Source organism: Glycine soja, chromosome 1 (genome assembly GCF_004193775.1).
Source record: "Glycine soja cultivar W05 chromosome 1, ASM419377v2, whole genome shotgun sequence".
Classification (NCBI taxonomy): domain Eukaryota; kingdom Viridiplantae; phylum Streptophyta; class Magnoliopsida; order Fabales; family Fabaceae; genus Glycine; species Glycine soja.
Window position 1 is genome coordinate 32,450,684 of NC_041002.1, and position 7,404 is coordinate 32,458,087.

General features: G+C 39.8%; 1 non-coding gene across 1 annotated transcript; it reads right to left on the reverse strand.

Annotated features, from left to right (window-relative positions):
- Window positions 1–318: 318 nt before the first annotated feature.
- LOC114368800 lies at window positions 319–425 on the reverse strand. The gene has a single exon (XR_003657421.1). It is a non-coding gene; the product is annotated as a small nucleolar RNA R71 (small nucleolar RNA).
- Between the last annotated feature and the right edge of the window lie 6,979 nt (window positions 426–7,404).

The following is a 7,404-nucleotide window of genomic DNA, read 5'->3' on the forward strand; positions in this document are numbered from 1 at the left end:
TACGAAAGCTTGTGCATCCAATACCCTGATGAGGATGTCCCATATGTTCTTAAAACTAGACTGATCCATTTGCTTCTAAAGTTTCATGGCCTTGCAGGTGAAGACCCACACAAGGATCTGAAAGAATTCCATATTGTCTGCTCCACCATGAAACCACCAGATGTCCTGAAGGATCACATATTTCTAAAGGCCTTTCCTCATTCTTTAGAGGGAGTGGCAAAGAACTAGCTATATTACCTTACTCCAAGGTCTATCACGAGCTGGGATGACCTCAAAAGAGTATTCTTAGAAAAAAATTTCCCTGCTTCCAGGACCACGGCCATTAGAAAAGATATTTCAGGTATTAGACAACTCAGTGGAGAGAGCCTGTATGAATACTGGGAGAGATTTAAAAAGTTATGTGCCAGTTGCCCTCACCACCAGATTTCAGTCCAGCTTCTTCTCCAATATTTTTATGAAGGACTCAGTAACATGGAGAGAAGTATGATAGATGCTGCCAGTGGTGGAGCCCTTGGAGACATGACCCCTGCTGAAGCCAAAAATTTAATTGAGAAGATGGCTTCCAACTCCCAGCAATTTAGTTCCAAAAATGATGCTATTGTCATTAGAGGAGTGCATGAAGTAGCCACGAATTCATCTTCATCAGGTGAGACTAAGAAGCTTGAAGGTAAACTAGATGCCTTGGTTAACTTGGTAACCGAACTGGCCATGAATCAAAAATCTGCACTTGTCGCCAGACTCTGCGGTTTATGCTCCTCTGTCGACCACGACACAGACTCTGTGGTTTATAGAGAAAATAGTTTTAACCATCTGTAATCAATTAAATCTACAACGTAATCAATTATATTAACAAAGTAATTGATTAGATTATCTAAGTAATCGATTAAAGTGTTCATCCAACATCTGGAAAATAACTCAAGAACAATGTATTCGATTAAATGACCTAAGTAATTGATTAAAGTGTTCTTGTTCACCTCTGAACAAATGAACAAGAGAGAAGTAATCGATTAATCCACTTGGTAATTGATTAAAGCAGAGACTCCTGACTAAATTAGTCATTGTCTCTGCTCACTCCCCATTCCTGTTACTTTTTGTGCATTTTTGTCTCAAGTAAATTTCAATGGGGGTTTACCGAAAAGCGCACAGGATCGTCAAGTATTTAAAATTAAAACGGATGAATCCGAGTATCGAACACAATGAACTAATGTTAGCCTGAATTAAGTTCAGAATCGAAGCATTGTTGAGAGAACATGTATAAGTGATAATTTCAAGCAGAATATAAACTAAACTTGTATGCTAAAACTATAAATTGCAAGGTAAATAAAATGACAGCAGTAGGTAGATATGTTGGGTCTTTCTAACAAACAAGCTGATGCATGGAAATATATTTTTCTAATCAATCATGCTCTTGTGTTCTATGCTGTAGCCTAAATTACTAAACCCTCGATCCCTCGTCAGGCCGAATATCCAAGCTTCATCCGCAGATCCCTCATTTAAGACTACACCCAATTTAGACGGCCCTCTTAGGTTAAGACTAACTTAAATTGAGTTTCGTCTGCAAATCCCTCATGTAAGACTAGACTCAACTCAAGTAGCTTACAAAAGTTTAGCCTAATTTAGCCTAAGCTTCGTCCTCAGATCCCTCATGTAAGATTAGGCCTAAACTAAACAGCATTATTGTAACAGCATAATTAAAACCAAAACTAAACCCGTAGATCCCTCATGTAAGACTAAGTTTCGATCCTGCCTTAATCAAGTTCTAAGGCAACAGTACATCTCCCAATGCTAAAGTCACCTAACTGTGCATACAAATGGGTGATCAGACTAAAAGCATACAAACATTAAGCATTGAATGAAGCATTAAACACAGAAAACACAATCAAGTAGATATTATGTATTTACATCAATTGTTCATTAGAAATCCCCAACTAAGGTGTTTAGCCAGCCATTACAAAGAAACCCTAACAATAAATGAGATTAAAAGCAAAGAATGATAGTTTCTTACACAAGAAGGGGGATTCCTCCTCCTCTTCTCAGCATCTCACACTTACTCTCTACTCAATAATCTCTCTCAAATGACAAAACCTAGGCTTCAATGCACAAGCTGCTCCTCTTTGCTGCTTCCAGGGCTCTTTTCCCGAAATAGGCATTGTGGCTGCTGTAGAATTTTGTGCCCTGGGCATTGTACCCTAATTCTGCACAAAATAGGCTTTAAATAGGCTCTGAAATTGTGACATTGCGCTTAGCGCCACCCTCGCGCTTAGCACGAGTAAGTGAAATTGGGCTTAGCGCCAGTCTCGAGCTTAGCCTGGCTGAAGGCACCTCTGCGCTTAACACACTGATCTTGCGCTTAGCGCGTGACTTTGATGCTGATGCTCTACCAGATTCTCCTTTGCGCTAAGTGCGCTGAAGCTGCGCTTAGCAGTGGTTATGCGCTTAGCCCAACTGTTGAGCTTAGCCCAACTGCTACTTTTTGCAATTCAAAACTTAGCCTTTTTTTTACCTAAAAATGCACACATTTCGTCATTAAATCCAATGGAAATGTTATAGAGACAACGTTAACCATAAAACAAGATTTATTTATAAAATTTACTCCAAAATGACCATAAATTAGGGAACTATACAAGCTTTGGAAAATGATTTCTATACAAAAGTTAGTCGTATAATGCGACTAACAAACTCCCCCAAATTTACAGTTTTGCTTGTCCTCAAGCAAAGAAAGAATATTTCACTTGTCCTCAAGTGACAAAGACAGTGGCCAATCAAAAGAAAATGGTGTTTGATTCATCAAGGATCTCAACCATATGAACTGAATATCATGGAATGCTTAAATCAATTACTTCTCACAAGCATGCAGTTTTTCAAAGATAAGAGCACAAATATTAGAGTCACAGCTGAAATAAGCTAGTAACCATGACAGAAATCAAGGAAGGATCATCAACCAAAACCTCACAGTCATTGTTTCACTCAAACTCAAGTGTTTAGGCTTATTCCATCATAAACAACCAACACAAGTTCCAACCTTTGCATTTCATCTCATATCATACAGCAATGAACACACAAAATTGAATCTGAAGGACTTTCTAGGCTTATAATGGGGTTGGGCTGCCAACAATTCATGGTTTTTCTAGGATTCAAAAGCTTAGGTTCTAGAAGAGCATTCATCCATAGAATAACCTTCATTTTTTTTTCATTCATTCCTTCCCCATACTTGCCCTTTTTTATTAGGCACTTAGCTTTCATTCCTGAAATTATAGCATACACACTTATTAACTTTATTTATACTTACTGTTTTCTTTTTTCAAGCACAAAGAACAGAAACAGTGTGTATATACTATTTTCTTTGACCATTTCAATCATTAACCATTGCCTCCCCCAAATTTGGAACAAATTTACCTTGATAATAACTCCCTCAAATTTGGGACAAATTTGCCTTGAACCATCTTCTGTGGATAATGCTTTCCTACAACCTAAAATAAGGTGGAAGAAGATACAACTGAATAGGCTTGAGGTTCAATCAATCAATCAATTCATTCAGCTTAAATTGAGTACAAGGGATAATTCATTCAATCACAAGGTTAGCTTTTTGGCTAAGTAGTTATTCACAATCAAACATGGCCTTCATCATCCTCAAGTTCATGCATCCAATCCATAATTCAAAGATTCATGCAAAAATCAGCACTAAATGATAGTCGTTTCTCTCAAAATTTTAAAGATCACACTCTCACCGAGATACGATTAATGCATTCCTTCACAATCAATCTAACAACCGACTAACATTTTCAGACATAATTCCAATCATATACTCATTCTCTTCTAATGACGGCAAACTTGATCAAAACAATCATCCAATCATCCCAATCCATTCAATTCATACATTTACTCAAACAATCACTTCCAAACACTCATTCCATACCAAACAAGCCACTGCATACAATGTTCAATCAATTCACTGTTCAATCAAGCTTTTTGTACAAGCAAACAAACAACTATGCTACTGAAATTAAAAGACTAAAACATAAAAGCTGAAATTTAAATGACATAAATCATAAAATAACTGAAATTAAATTAAAGTGTTCATAATGCAAAAATTTTAAATGTCCTGCTCCTCCTGTGGCTGATCTTCATTAAGATCCAATGTTAATGGTTGAATCTCCTCAAGAGCAAGTGCAGATGGTGGAGATGGTTGTGGGGACTGAGCTGGAGTGGTCTCCTTCTCTGTTGTTGCTAATGATGGTGCTGGTGCTGGTGGCTCCTCAGTCACAGGCTCCTAGGCTGTGGAGGCCCCACCCTCTCCAGAGGAAGACGACTCTCTTGGCCAAGCCACCTGTGCATCAAACTCCTCCATGCTCATAATGGAGGGCAAGCCCAAGCCCTGAAGGCTCTGCATGATGATGGACTGCCCTCTATGGATGCTCTAGAGCATGGAGTGAAGCATCTGAGGAGTGAAAATAAAATCTGTTGGACCTGTAGAAAGAAGAGCTGGAAGTGGTATCTATGTGGGTGCTGGAGGAATCACTGGGATCTCTGTGGACGAAGAGGGAGGAAGTGTAGAAGAAGCAGGTGCTGGTGCCTCTGATGGTGCTGAAGTGGAAGGGGCCTCAGATCTCTTCCCTCTGGCCTTCCTAGGTCCTCTGAAAGTTATTGCTGGATCATCAAAATTCCAACAGTTCTTCTTAATGTATGCCGAATTAATGGCAGGACTCAGGCTCTCATGGGTCAAGGAATCAGAGTGGACTCCCCAGGATTTACATAAAGCAGTGATTAGGGCAGGAAAGCCAAGCCTCAAGGAGTCATATTATGCTATGAGTGTAATCTAACTAGAAATGAAGGATCCAAGATTCATATCCATATTCTGTATGAGTGCATATACTAACTTGACCCTATCTAAATTGATGTCAGAAGCATGAGAGGTGGCGACCAAATTAGAAAAAGAAATGACACTCCAAGTTTAAGCAAGAGTAGTCAAATTTTTCCTTAAGATCTTCAAGGGTAGTCCATCTAAATTCAATTCAAATCCCTTGCCTGTGATACACAAACAGGCTGCTAACTCTTGCGGGTTTGGCCTTAACCACACAAATCTTGCATATGCCGAAAGACTTTCTCCTTCCTCTATAATCACTGGTGTTTCTAAAAAAGAGTTGAGGGCACCTATGTCAAATGAAATCCATTGCCCTCTAACCTTGACTTGTTTTGGCGACTTGTCTTCAATATCATACACATTTGTATAAAACTCCCGTACAAGTGCCACATCTATACTTCCCTCTAACAGATTTTCTATCTTCTTATGTTGGTTCCTTCTGTTTAACTCCAGCTGAAATTCCTCAAATTCATTAAATGACAACTGCACATTTCTTTCCGGAATAATATTTCTGCCAAAGATATTGTTTGTATAACGATCCCATGCTTCTGGGGATGAAAATTTGTGTCTATCATATCTAGTTTGAGAAGATGAAGAATCGAGGGCTTTTCTTTTCTGAGATGCCATCTGCAAAATGTAAGACAAAACACGCAAGATTAGCACAGGTTTATTCTTAAGAAAACAGAAAAATTAAACTGAAAACAGAGCTGGGCGCTTAGTGCAGCATGCTGATGCTTAGCGCGCCTCATGAAATTACCACAAGCGCTAAGTGCATCAAGCTGGCGCTTAGCTTGAAGACACAAAACATTTTTTTCTGCAGAATAGGCTTAGCGCATAAGGGCGCTTAGCCTAAGTCTACAATTTTAGAAACAGAAGAGGACTGGGACTTAGCACAACATGTTGGCGCTTAGCTCAGCCTTAATAGAAAGACACTGAGGCTTAGTGCACAGGGGCGCTTAGCCTTATTACAAAGGTAAAGAAACAGAACCTAAGTGGCGCTCAGCTCAACAAGCTGGTCTTAGCGCCTGAACTACACTAGGTATCTCAGTATACCATTGACGCTTAGTGCACAGGCGCGCTTAGCGTCAGGATTGTTTTGGTTCAACAGCCAAGATGAAAGCGCTTAGTGCGACATAGTCCGCTTAGCGCGATCATCAGAAATCCTAAAAATTTTAACAATTGCGATGAACAGGCTAAGTGTAGCAGGCACGCTTAGCGCATTCATTACAAATCGTAGAAAGATACACAGGGGTTTTCACCCCTTTTTAACCACATTGCCCCTAATGGGCTTCTAAACTACCTAAAGTCCTAAAATACCTAACCCTAAAACTAAGTAACTTAACCTAACAGCAATGCTAACTAATGAAAACATAAATCCTCTATCCTAAGGTGTGAAGCATGAAATACAAAGCAAAAGGAAATCAAGAACTTACTTGGATATGTAATGTAGAATGTAAGGAAGCAAAGGATGTAGAGGAGCAGTAAGCACATAGCAGAAACAAAGAAAATGCTCAGGGATGAGAGGTTACAGAGGTTTGGGTGCAAAGGTAGCAACCCAAGTTCCTCTGCCTCTACTTTTTAGAAACTAAAATTTGTATGGTGCGCTTAGTGCGCAGCTGCGCTTAGCGATCTAACATGACATTTGAGTTTAAAACACTGGCGCTTAGCCTAGCCTCACGCTAAGCCCAACTTGAAGTTGTAAACTCCAGTAAGCATTTGGGGCTTAGCGCTTTCTGCAACACCAAAAATCATTCTGCAACATGCGCTTAGCCTGCGATGCGTGGCTTAGCGTACATCAAGCTTCAACTTACAATGAGTGATTCAGGCATAGCGCCACTACTTGCGCTATGCACACTTCCAATGACTTCAAAACATAATGATGTTGGCGCTTAGCGCATCCTTTCCCGCTAAGCTCAGCTTACAGAATGAATCTGGGGCTTAGCGTAGGATGGCACGCTTAGCGCAACTATAATAAATTTTCACAGAGAGGAAGTGGCGCTTAGCACACCATCCACGCTAAGCCCACTGCTTAAGGTGCAACTTACAGTGAAGATGTTGAGCTTAGCGCAGCGATGTGCGCTTAGCTGAACCATTCAGCCAATCAATCAGGGGTCTTTGCACTTAGTGCGAGCAAGCTCGGCTTAGCGCGTGAAGAGATGGCGCTTAGTGCAAGGTTTGCGCTTAGCAGATAAGCAATCTCAAAATTTTTCTTAGTCATTTTCTGCTTATCTCTTCACATATAATTTTAACAACCCTTTTTTGGTCATTACTAAACAAGCTGAAATCAAGCACAATCACAAGCAAGATGTCCTAACTACATGCAAGAAATAAAAATAAAGATAGAGAAGGGAAAGAAAAGTAAGGTTGCCTCACAGTAAGCGCTTCTTTAACGTCACTAGCTTGACGCATCATCCTATTATCCAGGATCCAATAATGTTCCCACTTCAAGAACCTTCTTCTCAGGTCTTCTTTCCTCCATCACATGAACTTTAAAACAGACATTCCGGTTAGATGGTTCTTTATCTTCATGAAATAGATCAAAG